Raw genomic sequence first — 14,752 nt, forward strand, 5'->3', positions numbered from 1 at the left:
GATGACATGGACCCCTCAACAGGCTCCGCACTGAACATGGAGCCTGTTGGAGATTCTCTCCCTTTCACTTTCCTCTCTCCATCCTCCTTCTCCCCTTCTCTCTCCCTCCCTCTCTCTCTCTCTCTGAGCTCTCTCTCTCTCAATAAATAAATCTTAAAAAAAAAAAAAGATATTATTAAGGAAAAAAATCCTTAACTCACTCATTACACACATAACCACAATTCCTTCTAAAACCATAAGCCATACCATACAAAATCCAACCACCCCTCCCACACCACATCCAAATAATACAAAAACATATTCACCATAAAAAACACCCACCCACCCTTTAACATTATTACCACTTAAACTCCATCCAAATTCCCTTTCATACCATCTTACCTTAACTATACCCCACCATTTCACCCATTATTTTCCATCAACACCACATACATACACATCCTCCACACACACAACATACACACCACCAACACACAACAATACACCCCACCACCACACCCCAAACCCCACTACAATATAATACCATAATACACAAAACATCACACCCCACCACCAAAAAATTTTTAAAACCAAACCAAAAACAAAACAACCCCAAAAACAACACTCAACCATTTTACACCCAATACAACCAAAAAAAACCTAATCCTCAATACACAATAATAATACTATCCATTTTTTTAAAAATAAATATAATCTCATTCTCATACACTTCCCCCGATTAATTCCTATCCACCCAACCATATTCCAAACACAATTCAACAACACTCCCACCCATTCTAATTAACAACATATACAAACATCCAAAAATAACACATTACTCCCCCATATAACTACACTACTTTCCAAACATCCACACAATTTCATTCACCACCCCTTCCACAAAACCATCAACCCAATACCCCATTAACCATTAAATCCCTATCCCCTACAACCCATAAAACCAAACCCCCAAAAAAACAACAAAAACTAACAATATTTCACTTACACTATATATATATCTATTATATCTATATCTTCCCTATCCAGATTCTCTTTATTAATTCCTTATCCTTCACTTTTCATCCCTACTTTTTATACTAAACCCTTTACTCCATTAACTCACCCTTGTCCAACTTCCTTCTCAACCATCATCACCACATTTAACCCAACAATAACAGCCTAAAAAACACTAACACCACCAAAACATATCCAATTTTACTTTATAATATAATAGGCTTTTGTCCTAATGCAGTTAAATAACCTAACAGTCCGCAGGATTTTTTTTTTAAGATTTTATTTATTTATTCATGAGAGACACACACAGAGAGAGGCAGAGACACAGGCAGAGGGAGAAGCAGGCTCCATGCAGGGAGCCTAATGTGGGACTCAATCCCGGGACTCCAGGATCATGCCCTGGGCCAAAGGCTGACGCTCAACCACCAAGCCACCCAGGCGTCCCAGTCCGCAGAATTTTTCAAGTAAGATCACAGGAGAGAAAATAACAAAATGGTTATATAATTAAATAGAAATGAATAGATAAGGCTTTGAGCACCCAAAAGGAAATGGCCTACTGTGAGACAGAGAAGTTCAAAACAGGCTTCCTGAAGGATGTTAAAAGCAAAACCTAGCCAAGAAGCTATAAAATTCCAATTGGTGGAAATGACATGAGCAACATATAGGCAATAGAAAAGTGTCAGAGTCACAGAAGACACATTCAACAAAAAAGTATTTACTGGAGCCAAATACAAAGATTGAGATATGCTGTTCATCAGAATCTGAACTTGACTTTAAAAACACTAAGAAGCTAGTCAAACTTTCTGTATAAGAGAAAGTCAAGATGGGTATATCAGTAAAGGAAACAAACTGACATTCACATGTTGAATGATAATGAACAGGAGCGGACTAAAATCAGTGAGACCAAACTGAGGGCTATTTTACAACATACGCTTAAAATACTAACTACCTGGCATGGAAATTTTAGTAGTAGGAATAGAAAAAGAGAGAGATAGAGAAGAGGGAAAAGGATCAGAACTATGAAACTAGAGAGATAAATAAAACCATGAGTAAGAAAAGGCATTTTATAAGATGGAGAAGAGTATGCATAATTAGACCTAAGGATTTTGATTAAGGTCTTCCAACCTAATATTTGTAGTTAAATCAGTTAATAATTAAATCTTGGGAAAAAGATGACAACCAAAGAAAGATTATGGTTTAACAGACGAAGACTGAATTCTTGCCCTGGATCATTTCATACTTTGAGAACAGAGCAAAAGAGATTATTAGCAAGTAAATTACCACATTACAAAGGTTTGGGGTTTTGTTTTTGTTTGTTTGTTTGTTTGTTTTAACTGCATATAACCTCCCTTGCCTAGGCATGTGTATCTTCAAAGTATAGAAAAGGAACTAAAATGTGAGAAAAATATAAAGCATCTACCTATATGTAGTAATTATCACATAAGATCATACCAGTGTATACACTATCTCAACAATCTTTGAAATGTAATATATCGGTTAATCAGCTCTGCAAAATTTTTAACATAATCCAATTGGAAATCACAAAGTTATTCTGAAAATGACTACTGCATGATGGTTTAAATTTGACATTTTAAAAATACATAAGAAAAAGTATATAAGAAAATTAAAGGATATCTTAGAAGCAATTTTTTTCAAAAAATATTTCTCCTGCTTCAAAATATATTAATAATTTCAGGGGCACCTGCCTGGCTCAATCAGTAAGGCATGTGACTCTTGATTGGGGGGGTATAAGTTTGAGCCCCACATACAGTACAGAGAGTACTTAAAAATTTAAAAAAAAAATTTAAGTAGATATATATATTGATAACTTCAAAAGTATGTCTACTGCACTTCTGCTTCTGACAATTAAGGCATAATAGGGATTATATTTATCTTCTAACTAGAAAATCAGGCAAAATATATAACAAGTGGACTTCAATCAATAGCCAGCACAGGACTATGATCCTGAAAGAAGGGACACAAATCAGATGCCTCAACTTAATTCCCAGAGATACTTTCCAGGTCATAGCACAGTGAAGAGAAACCCAAAAGAGAGCCAATATTCTTCCAGAGTTGAGGAGACAACGTTATGAGTTTAAGGAAGCCAGGAAGGCTAGAATATGCAGTACAGGGTACAAAGAGGAAAGAGTTACATACAGAGAAGTCCAGAGATTCAGAGTCTTTAAGTATTAGTCTGCATATATTTATTAGGGAACTACCAAGGCCAAAGGAAAAAGCCCTGGAAAACAGTAAGCTGACCAATTTCTGGAGTTCACACAAAAGTGAAAATAAGTTGTCTTCCCATCAGCCAGAGTGAGGCTATCAGGGTAAGCTCAGAAGATAATGCCACAAAAATCAAACCAAATTAGCCTTAGAAAGCTTACTCTAGACCTGCACTAACAAAGTTTTAGAGCAAGCCTCAAAAATATCAAAATGATTTACACGAACAAGTGTCCCAAAGCACAGTTGTAAAATACCCAATTCCCAAAGATATAAAATTCACAATGTTTAGTATAAAACCAAAGATGACCAGACATGTAAATAAGCAGAAAACTATGGCTTATTACCAGAAGAAATTACAAACGATAAAAAAAAATGTAGAAATGACAAACGATAGAATTAGCAAACAATTCCAGTGCTAGCTAACAATGTTAATATCACTCTTCTAAACATACTCTATATGTTCACATGGGTATAGGAAAACACGAGGGTAAAAAGGAAAGAAAAGGAGCTATAAAAAAAATAAATTGAACTTCTAAGATATAATAATCTAAGGTGAAAAATGCTTTGGAACAGAAAAAGTATTTAGATTAGGTAAAAATGAAGGAAATTTGAAGGAAGTATGGACTTTAGTTAATTATAATCTATCAAATCAGGTTAATTAATTGAGAAAAATATACTAATATAAATGTTAATAATAGGGGAAATCAGGTGTTGAGTATATCGGAATTTTCTATACTATCTCCTGAACTTTTCTTTAAATCCAAAACAATTTTAAAATTAAAAGTTTCTTTTAAAAAAACAATCAGGGGCACCTGGGTGGCTCAGTAGTTGAGCATCTGCCTTTGGCTCAAGTCATGATCCCAGGGTCCTGGGGATCATCAGGATCCCCACAGGGAGCCTGCTTCTCCCTCTGCCTGTGTGTCTACCACTCTCTCTGTCTCTCATAAATAAAGAAATAAAATCTTTTAAAAATAAAGCAAAATAATAAAAAAATAAACCCACAACTTGGGAGAAAAATTCTACAAAACATACAAAAAGGTAAAGGACTTATATCCGGGATATATAAAAAATCTGCACACCTCAATAAGACAAAAATCCAAAGTTTTTAAAAGGCAAACAATTTTTTTTTAAAGAATTTATTTATTTATTCGTGAGAGACACACACAGAGAGAGAGAGAGAGAGAATGGCAGAGACACAGGCAGAGGGAGAAGCAGGCTCCATGCAGGAAGCGCAATGCGGGACTCGATCCCAGGAGTTGGGGATCACACCCTGAGGCATCCAGGATCCAGGATCACCACCCAGGCATCCCTAAAAGGCAAACCATTTTATGTACTGATTGCAAATAACATATGAAAAGATGCATAACATCATTAGCCATTAAGGAAATGCAAGTTAAAACCACTACATGACCTCTAGTGTGGCTAAAATTAAAATTATAATAAAATAATAAAATGGCTAAAATTTAAAAAAACAGGCAATATTAAGTATTGGCAAGAATGTGGAACAACTGCAGCCCTCATCCATTGCTAGTGAGAATGAAAATAGCAAAAAGCTTGGCAGTTTCTTTAAAGTTAAGCATATACTTACCATAGATCCAGAAATTCTACTCCTGAGTATTTATCCAAAAAAAAAAAATGAAAGCATATGTCCACATAAAGACTTGAATAGAAATGTTCATATCAGCTTTAATTAGAACAGCCAAAAACTGGAAACAGCCCAAATGCCCATCAACTAGTACATAGAAACAAATTATAATGTATCAACACAATGAAATACTACTCAGCAATAAAGGAATAAACCCCTAATATACTGAACAATATGAAGGAATATCAAAAGCACTATGCTAATGAAAGAAGCCACTCACAAAAGACCAAATAGCATGATTCTATTTACTCCAAATTCTGGAAAAGGTCAAATTATAATAAAAACCAGACAGTGGTTGTCAGGGGCCACTGAGAGAAAGGGATCCACTGCAGATAGGCATTAGGACAGAATTTTGGAGGTGATGGAAATGTTATATATCATGATTGTACTGGCGGTTACATGATTGTATACATTTGTCATAACATCAAATTATACACCTAAAATTGGTGAATTTTGTATATAAATTATACCTTGATAAAACTGACAAAAAAAGAAGTGTACCCCTCACTTGATATAAACTGATCACCTACATACTAATTTTTCCGTCATAAAAAATATATGCTTTTTAAATGTCATTTGTTGATTTTCTGATCTGAATCACTTTGTACAACTAGAAATCATTATGCCCAATTAGTAGCAAGCAATCCTTCTAAAATCTGTCAGATCCTATTACTCTCATTTTCAAAAACCTACAATGTTTCCCATAATACTTAGAATAAAATCTAAAGTCCTAATTTCCAACATTTACAAAACCCTACATGATCTGGCCCCTTCTTCACACATTCTACATCCTATGTACCAGCCACATTGACTTCTTCCAATTCCATGAGCACAGAGAACATTCCCACCTCAGGGCTTTTACATTTATTTATTTATTCCTTTGAAATGCTGAGCTTAGTGAGTGACTCTAGTAGGAGAAAAAAGCCAATAAATAAAGACTGTGCACATGTGTGTGTGCAGAAACATACACACACGTATAAATAGCTGATGTCCCATGGTGATAAGTGTTATAAAGAAGAATAAAGTGGAATAAGAAGGGATGATAGGGTACTTTTCTTTCCCTGTAACCAAAAACTCCCTTTCCCAACATCTTCATATGGCTTTTTCCTCCATTTCATTCAGGTCTCTACTCAAATGGTATCAAAGGACCCTCCCCTTATTGAGTTATTAGCATTTCACCAACTTCTCCAATTATTTTTTTCCTCTATCTTATGCTTCTTTATGGCACTTTTTACTACCTGACATTATAAGTACTTTTTGTGTATCTAATTCTCTCCATAGAATGTTAAGCCCCATAAGTACAGTAATTTTGTCTTTTTAAAAGGTGTTGCATCCCAATGTCTAATGTAATGTTTATCATTTAGTAGGTACTCAATAAATATTTGCAGAATGAATGAACAGGAGTTAATTACACCTAGATATAAACAGAATAATTGATCACTGTGAACTACACTCCTTAAGCTGACACTAATTGATTCTTGCAAGTTACTCTTACAGAGAAATGCCAGAATAAGGTAAGAGTATCAAGAATCCAAACTTTTCACAATTAAAAGAGAAATGATATAAATTCAAGCAATAGCACTTTCAGTTTCTAAAAGATGAAATTTTAAAAGCAAAGTATTTTTTAAGCATACTCAGAACTTTCAGAGGAGACAAAAGTTTTAAAAAGTAAGATTCCTCTGCTTGACCTAGCAGAGAGTGGGAAAAGCGAAGAATGTAAGTCAGGAGCTACACTCCCATCATGACACGTAAACCCTTTCCTCTTAAAATTTGGAAACACCAAGCCAAGCGAAGATCTGCAAAACATTACTCTTTCGCTATAAACCACAACCTGCATTACCCATTTAATGTCCTTTGCTGAATACATAAAATAACTGTTTGCAAGGCCATAGGGTATACTGTACCTCTGGGGATCTATTATGAGACCTCTATTAACAGCTCTTACAACGCAAGCAATTTAGCTTTCAAATGTTATACAAGAACTAGACTGGCAGGATGCCTGGGTGGCTCAGTGGTTGAGCGTCTGCCTTTGGCTCAAGGCGTGATCCCAGGGTCCTGTGTTCGGAGTCCCGCATCGGGCTCCCTGCAGGGAGCCTGCTTCTTCCTCAGTCTATGTCTCTGCCTCTCTCTGTGTGTCTTTCATGAATAAATAAAATCTTAAAAAAAAATAGACTGGCACATTATAAAATCATTTTTATACAAAATGATTTGTATTTGTCCAATTTCTAATCTTCCTTTAAGAAGTTAGACATTTATAGGAAATTACTAATGTCAGTATAATATCATTATTCTAATGCAAATCAACAAACATCATTAGATGAATAAAACACAGTAGAATAAAGTTATGTGATAATATGGCTTCTTATTCAAATTAAGTATATCAAAATTATTTTATTGCCTTCATTAATAAGCAGGTAGCTTTATTAATCTAAAGCTGATGAGAAAGAAGGAAAAAGCAAACAGCTTGTAAAACAATTTGCTGAATTTTTAAAGAGTAATAAAAACAGGATATATACCCATGTTGTTATAGTCTTTTTTAAACTAACACTGGTAAAACCTGTGTGGTACACCTACCCTAGCTGACACTCTCCTAAGAATTACAAATTCCCTGGTATTTTATCATCAATTCTCACTATTTACAGGATAAATAGAGACCAATGAAAATATATTACCAAAAAATCATTTAGGGATTTTTTGTTTGGTTGGTTAGCAGCTATTAAGGTCAAACTTTCGAGAACTGGATTACTGAAGATTTCCATTAGATTCCTGTGTGGTGGTATAGGTTACCTATATACCTATATGCCAGGCAAATCTTTCTGTAAAGCACCAGTTATATACATAGTTCAGGCTTTGTGGGACACACAGGCAATTCTACAACTACTCAACTCTGCCTTTGTAGCATGAAAGCAACCAGAGAAAATACAAAAATGAATAAGCATGCCTTTGTTCCAATAAAATTTCATTTATAAACGCTGAAATTTAAATTTCATATAATTTTCTGGTGTAATGAAGCATTATTCTTCTTTTGATTTTTTTTCCAACCATTTAAAAAGGTAAAAATCATTTTTAGCTTGCGGACCATTCAAAAACAGGCAGCAGTCCAGATTTGGCTTTCAGGCCATAGTTTGTAAATCCATTATGTAAACCATGAGGATACAGCAAAATTAGGGGATACAGAAAAATATCCTTCCCACATGGAGCCTCCATTCTAGCTAAGGGAGACAGACAATAGAAATAAAATATATTAGATGGCATATGACATAGAGGTATATATGATGGAGAAAAATGAAACAGGCCAAGAGATAGGGGTACTGGGCATGGACAGAGGGCCATAATGAAAAGACAAGAAAACTATGGGAGTAGTTACAATTTTATTTTTCCTTTCAAGTGTTTATTTTGACATAATTTCAGACTTGAAATATTAATATAGTATCTGGAACATATTAAGAACTCCTACAACTTTCAGTAATAACCAAAAAACAACCCAATTCAAAAATGGCCAAAGGACTTGAATAGACTTCAATTGACATTTCTTTGAAAAGAAGATAGACAAATGGTCAACAGACACATGAAAAGATGCTCAACATCATTAATCATTAGAGAAATAAAAATCATAGCCACAGAGGTATACCACCTCACATCTATGAGGATGGCCATAATCACAAAGACAAAAAAAGAGCAAGTGCTGGCAAGAACGTAGAGAAACTATACACTGCTACTGGTAATATATAATGGGTCAGCTGCCGTGGAAACAGTTTGATGAATCCACAAAAAGTTAAACATGCAGTTAGTATGACCTAACAATTTGGTACTCAAACAAATACTTGTACAGAATGTTCACAGCAATACTTTTCTCAACTGTGAAAAAGTAGAAATAACTTGGATTGTCTACCAATAGATGAAGGGATAAACAAATTGTGTCCTAATCGTGAATAATGTTGAATAATACTCTATAAAAGGGAATGAAGTACTGATACATGCTATGATATGAAAGAACCTTAAAAACATTATGCTAAGTTAAAGAAGTCAAAACAAAATATCACATATTGTATGATTCCATTTATATGAAATATCCAGTATAGGTAAACCCATAGAGACACAAAGCAGATTGGTGGTTACTGTGGGGCTAGGAGAAGAGATTGAATGGAAAGCAACTGCTTAATGGTACAGGGTTCCCTTTGGAGGGAGAAAAATGTTTCCAGAACAAGACAGAAGGTGGTAGTGGTACAGTATTATGAATGTTTGAATGCCACTGAATTACTCTAAAATTAGTAATTTTGTGTTCTATGAATTTCACGTCAATTAAAAACCAAAAAAAGCAGACTCAAGACTAACAAACAGCACAATTCCATTTCAGATGCGGCTTTATCCTGACTATAAGGGAGCATAAGTAGCCTTCTGGAGAGCTGCAAATGTTGTGTTTCCTCATCTGGGTGCAGGTTCCATGAGGATATGTTCACTCTAAAAAATTCAAGGAACTGTCCATTACAATAAATGTGTATATTTTTCTATGTGTATATTACACTTCATTAAAAAGTTTTGGAACTGGTACGCCTGGGTGGCTAGCGGTTGAGCATCTGCCTTTGGCTCAGGACATGATCCCAGAGTCCCAGGATCGAGTCCCATGTCAGGCTCCCTGCATAGAGCCTACTTTTCCCTCTGCCTGTGTCTCTGCCTCTCTCTGTGTGTCTCTCGTGAATAAAAAATTAAAAATAAATAAAAAATATAAAAAGTTTTGGAACTATAATGTAGTTTATACATTTTTTAAGATTATTTATTTAAAAGAGTCTGCTTCTCCCTCTGCTCCCCCACCCCCGCTCTCTCTCTCTTCCAAATAAATAAATAAAATCTTTTTTAAAATCTTAAAAAATAAAGGCATCTATCAGCAACAGTATGGAAGAGGTGGAAAGCAAGAAAACACAAATGAACTGAGAGACTACAAAAGCTAACCACTTTGGGAGCCAAGATTCAACTTTTATTGAAGAAAAATTTGTTGAATTGGAAAAAGATTAATCAAATGAGAGAATTACTGAAAAGGACATACAAAGCTTTCTTGGTAATCATCACAGATACAGCCACAAATATTATGTGCAAGTCAACAATTTTTCTAAGTATGTTTTCCATTAAATAGTAGTAGAATCAAGGTAAGATAAATGATGTTAGAAGCTAAATATCCTTTAGGAAGTTAGCAAGACAAAGTTCAGAAATCAGTGCAATATGCTTGTACTTACAGTCATTTCTAGTACATTCTTTGCCACAAACACTGAAAATAATATTTTACTCCTAAGACAAGAAGTAAATAAAGGAACAATTTAGTTCAAGCTTAGTTGGGTCATACAGTATTTTGATCTGCTTTAGCTCCAGCTCTAAACTTTTTGGAGTGAGATACTTTGGTTCTGATTCAAACTGCTCCAATGGGAAATTTTTTGAAAACTCTTTAGTTTGAAGTTCATTTTCAAAATAGTAAGTTAATATTTCAATCCAATTCCAATTGCAAAAAAATTAAATCAAAGCTCATTCCAGTTTTACTCTTACTTCTGATAGAAATCTCTGCTAAGCTATCAATTCATTTTCTTGGGCCTTCCCACAGGACAAAAGTTTGTGTATCTGCCCAAGCCTTCTTTTCCGCTTTACCTTGAGCTGAAATACAGTCTTTTTTTTTTTTTTAAGATTTTACTTATTTATTCATAGACACAGAGAGAGAGGCAGAGACACAGGCAGAGGAAGAGAAGCAGGCTCCATGCAGGGAGCTCGATGCGGGACTCGATCCTAGGTCTCCAGAATCACACCCCAGGCTGCAGATGGCGCCAAACCACTGCACCACCAGGGCTGCCCTGAAATACAGTCTTAATTACAAAGCCTCCTATAGTTCAAAAGTGGCAGCTGTAACTTAGCCCTAGCAGACAGAAGCCCTAAGAGAATGCATGTTCCACATGGCCAGGTCTCATTTTCTCAAGAGAAGTTAGAAATCCAGATTTTTTAGTCTCCTAACTTTTAAATGTTGGCAACAAATTCTAATTTTTAAGAACTAATCTATGGGCCAATCAACACATATCTGTGAACTGTCCCTTCTGCAACCATGGGCCCAACAATTAATAAGCTATCAAGCTTCTGATGTAAAATCTGAGCTTTGCTGTCTTCAGTGAAAACTGAATATACAATACAGATTTCAGGCAAAGGAGTTCTTTGACATAAATGCCAGTTCTGGGGAACCTGGGAGGTTCAGTGGTTGAGCGTCTGCCTTTGGCTCAGGTCGTGGCCCCAGGGTCCTGGGAAAGAGTCCTATATTGGGCTCCCCACAGGGTGCCTGCTTCTCCTCCTGCCTATGTTTCTGCCTCTGTGTGTCTCTCATGAATAAATATCTTTAAAAAAAAAAAAAGTCAATTCAAACAAATCATTTCATTCTGATGTTTAGTTGGATATTTAAAATATTGAATATTCTTCCTTCTTGCTACTTAAACAAGTATAAATACAGAAGTAGGCCACTTAACCTGCACTGTAGTCTAATTACCATGTGTCAACACAATTTACTAAGAAGAGCCAGATTAGTGGTCAGAAATGCCACATATTTTCTGATTATAATGATTGGAATTTATAATACGTTTTTGCTTCTACAAATGAGTCAGTTAAGCTTTCTATCCAGAATCCACAAGAATGATGAATCATGGTATTTTTCTCAAGACTACCTTAGTCACTATTAGTCAACTTAATCTACAACTTTAATGGTGAACTGCCATTATCAAAATGATAAAACATGATACTCTCTTTGGGGCTAGTAGTTTGGAGCAGAAAAAAAAAAAAACAAAACACACACTCTCATAAAACTTACACAGTTACATGGTGGGGGGAGCAGGGGGCAGGGGTGTCAATATTCAGATAATGCAAAAACTGACAAAGAGAATCAGGTAAAATAATTAAAAGATAGTAAGAATCTGTCTATAAATTAGATAGCAGATCCCACATAATTTATAAAAGTTGGCTCTCATTTCAGCGTGAACTCTAGTGATTTCAAGATCAAGGCAGTAGGCACATGAAATCAAACAACTATTAAGTTTTTCAAAAATTATAGCATTCAGATGGACAATATTTACAAGAAGAAAAATTCTTGGAGAAATAATAACAAGGTAACCAACTCAGAAATCTGGTACCCTGCCTATGAAATCACAATTAGCTTTCCCAGGCCTTATCCTTCCCCTACCCACCCTCCATAACTTGCCCATTCACCATTTGTCTGCACCTCTTTCAGGATATAGGGGATGGGTTTAAAAGCCATAAACCTATCAATTATACTGCCTTTTGTCCATTTATGGAAAAAGAAAAAACTCTATGAAAAGAAGATAAAAACCTTTTGTTTTTTTTTACTATTAGTGAATTTACCTGTATTAACCTTGTTTTGAGTAATTGAAAAATGTGGACAATCATAGAGCTCTGCCACATGGAAATTACAAGACTATGGATTTATCCTAATGTTTGATACAATATTGACCTAAAAAGCAGAATTTTCACAACTGGGACGAATTAGAGGTCATGGTATCTGGTATCACAGGACTACAGAAAACAAGGTCAGAAAGAAGCTACACAGAACATTTGATTTAATATCCAGTAGGCAATCATTTGGGGAATATAAATAATAGTGAAAGGGAATAGAAGGGAGGGGAGAAGAAATGGGTAGGAAATATCAGAAAGGGAGACAGAACATGAAGACTCCTAACTCTGGAAAATGAACTAGGGGTGGTGGAAGGGGAGGAGGGCAGGGCGTGGGGGTGAATGGGGATGGGCACTGAGGGGGGCACTTGACGGGATGAGCACTGGGTGTTATTCTGTATGTTGGCAAATTGAACACCAAGAAAAAATAAATTTATATAAAAATATATATATATCCAGTAGGCAAGTAGTTGTTAACTCTTTAAACGATCTCAAGGCGGGCAGGCTGGGTGGCTCAGCAGTTTAGCCCCTGCCTTCAGCCCAGGGTGTGATCCTGGAGACCAAGGATCAAGTCCCACATCAGGCTCCCTGCATAGAGCCTGCTTCTCTCTCTGCCTATGTCTCTGCCTCTCTCTCTCTCTCTCTCTCTCTCTCTTTCTCTGTGTGTGTGTATGTGTCTTTCATGAATAAATAAAATCTCTAAAAAAAAAAAAAAAAGGGATCCCTGAGTGGCGCAGCGGTTTGGCGCCTGCCTTTGGCCCAGGGCGCGATCCTGGAGACCCAGGATCGAATCCCACGTCGGGCTCCCGGTGCATGGAGCCTGCTTCTCCCTCTGCCTCTGTCTCTGCCTCTCTCTCTCTCTCTCTCTCTCTCTCTCTCTCTCTCTCTCTGTGTGTGTGACTATCATAAGTAAATAAAAAAAAAATTAAAAAAAAAAAAAAAAAGATCTCCAGGCAAGTGATATCCATTTGATAAGAGCATGGTGTGTCAAAAAATACAGGAGACGTGCGCAGCTCCCAACATAGCACAGGGCAACTTACCATTATAAATATTCTTAATGTTTGTATATAGAAACCAGAAGGTATTTGCAAATTCATTTTCAGGTCACTAAAACCCAGAAAACCTATTTTCATCCATGTGTGGAAAAACAAAGGTATATGAGATGATTTCTGTAGTGACACTGCCTGTTCTTAGAATTATTCTGTAAAACAAGACCATGTGGGCACAAGACACACTTGACTGATATGCACTATTGTTTATTTTAGGTTTTTAGCCAATTGACATTACATTAATAAAGACTGTAAAGTTTAAGAATTAATGGACTCTAACCACTAAGTTCAGCAGCAGTTAGCCAGAAAACATTTTTACTGGGCCCAAATAAAGTATCTTTCATTCATTAATACAGAACCACAGGGCATACTTACACATCAGAGGCTCAATGATCTAAAAAAGAGTTCCTAGAGAAACAAAAAACTTTCCATTTTCATTCTGTAACTGCTCCTTAACAACAGAAAGTATTCTTTCTTTTTTTGGCATTCTCTATTCTCTCTACCTCAGGACATATTTACAGATGCACTGGCTGCTTTACAGACATACTAAAAGTTCTTGCTGTGGCTGATCAAAGTTGGAATGCCTGAGGAAATTACTCAACTTAGACAGCCCGGAATTATATCTAGCCAAATAGTTACACTGCTCTACTTTTAACATGTGTTAAAGTAATATTTTAGCTATCCTGGATGTAAGTTGAGAGAACATTTGTTTGCATCACACTCTATGAACATTTGAGTCAAATACGTTACATTAAATACCCAGTTTTAGTATCTGCGACAGTTCATTTCTTTTTAACTATTCAATAACAAAAAAGACAACATATTTTATGTTGGAGGGAAAAAAAACCCTCACACACAACAGCACGTGTATTAGGAACTAAGACTTTTTATGATCATCATGAAACATCCAAACTCTTCTAGAAATGTCATAATAAATGCAACAAATGTTGATACTTGTCATTAGAGCATTTGTTAATCTGGCATACAATATTCTGTCAAAAAAAATGGAAGTATACTTTTCTCTATTACAAGAAAATATTTTTAATAAAAAGCACTGTACATCTATAATCATCTTTCTATTATTAATCAGCCTAATTTACAAAAAAAAAGAACAGAAAAACAGAAAAACGACATCACAGCAGTTTATTTTCATGTGGTTTTTTTTTTTTTTTTATTGAAAGCCACAGAATTGCAGTACAAAGAGTTACTTGTCAAACACAACACAAATCTCTAAAATAAAATATTGGCTTCAATAGACTTGCACATCTGAAATAGTTTTAAACTTTGTTTTAGTTGGATTCTTTACGATGTCCAGGAAGAGGTTAGCACACACAGTACCTGAAATTGTCCTTTCCACATGAGCTACAATAGAAGACAAATGTAGCTGTTTCTTTAGAGCTAAATTTGGCATCCACTT

The 14,752-nt window shown here is 35.6% G+C and overlaps 1 protein-coding gene across 7 annotated transcripts in view; it reads right to left on the bottom strand.

Annotated features, from left to right (window-relative positions):
* The window catches only part of TASP1 (taspase 1), a 321,618-nt gene that overhangs the window by 281,701 nt on the left and 25,165 nt on the right, over positions 1-14,752 (bottom strand). The window lies entirely within an intron of this gene.

The sequence above is a fragment of the Nyctereutes procyonoides genome, unplaced genomic scaffold, assembly GCF_905146905.1.
Source record: "Nyctereutes procyonoides isolate TBG_1078 unplaced genomic scaffold, NYPRO_anot_genome, whole genome shotgun sequence".
Taxonomy (NCBI): Eukaryota; Metazoa; Chordata; class Mammalia; order Carnivora; family Canidae; genus Nyctereutes; species Nyctereutes procyonoides.